This window comes from Chiloscyllium plagiosum, unplaced genomic scaffold, assembly GCF_004010195.1.
Source record: "Chiloscyllium plagiosum isolate BGI_BamShark_2017 unplaced genomic scaffold, ASM401019v2 scaf_25716, whole genome shotgun sequence".
NCBI classification, from domain to species: Eukaryota; Metazoa; Chordata; class Chondrichthyes; order Orectolobiformes; family Hemiscylliidae; genus Chiloscyllium; species Chiloscyllium plagiosum.
The window spans coordinates 1-1,084 of record NW_025124745.1 but is presented as its reverse complement, the minus strand read 5'-3'; the positions used below and the strand labels follow the sequence as shown (position 1 = coordinate 1,084).

Sequence of the window (1,084 nt, the reverse complement as noted above, 5' to 3'; positions counted from 1 at the left end):
TTTGATACTGCCGTATATTATCTGCAGTGGAACCAATGGGTGAAGTTTGTGACTGGGGGTGAAGCGATGACGCTCACTGAGGATGCAAAGAAAACTTCCCACAAAGATCAGTTGATCTCTGGGGCACAGATTTCCCCTTTTCCTAACTGCAGTTTGAATCTGATAGCAAGTCAAGAGAATCTATAGCCATTAAGCAGAAGTGTTATCATCTAGCAGGCTAGCCAGCCAATCATACTGAAGAATTTTCACAGCAAATCACAAAATGAAATACACTGATCATCTCACATTAAATGTTACCGAGAGCAAGCTAAATGGTTAAGGGATACACAAACAATGAGGCTGAAGATAAATTGCCAGAAACAATGGTTAAAAATATGCAGATGTTTATTGTCATGAGATATTTTGCAATATAATCTTTTTTCTAATCAACCTGTTTAGAGATGCTACTAAACACCTCTGGAGCAGGTAACACTTGAACTCAGGCCTCCTAGTCTAGGGGTAGGGACACTAACACTGTCCCACAAGAGGACCCCAAACAAGATGTGATGGCACTAAGTAAATAGCAATGCCTCAACCATTGGTGTGTTGTAAGGTCACTAGGACCCTTTCCAACCTTACCAAGGGGAGTGCTGATATATTCGGTGCAAATAAAACTCATTTTTGGGTGCAAGACAGGGTACTTATGGCATTAGTAAACTGTTATCCATATTATCTATATTGTACCTTATTCAAATACATGTTTTCAGGGGCTTTGACACTGAAGTTGTTGTCAATGGGTCTGAGATGATCTGAAAGGGTTAATTTTGAGGAGTGCCATTAATACGATGATGCCATATAAACATATGGACAGAATGGCTAAGGGTCTTGAAGGAGTGAGACCGAACATTCCGTTCTCCTCCAAGTCTCTGTAACAATGTTTTCCTGAAGAAGTGCTCATGCCCGAAACATCGATTCTCCTGCTCCCTGGATGCTGCCTGACCTGCTGCGCTTTTCCAGCAACACATTTTCAGTATAGTAGGTAACCAGTTACTGACATGCAACAAACTATACCTTGTAAACTACAAGAAACTCTTCTAGTTAGACC

The 1,084-nt window shown here is 41.0% G+C and overlaps 1 pseudogene; it reads right to left on the bottom strand.

The window, feature by feature from the left end:
• Positions 1 to 533: 533 nt before the first annotated feature.
• On the bottom strand, positions 534 to 654 carry LOC122544860 (annotated as a pseudogene).
• Positions 655 to 1,084: the final 430 nt, after the last annotated feature.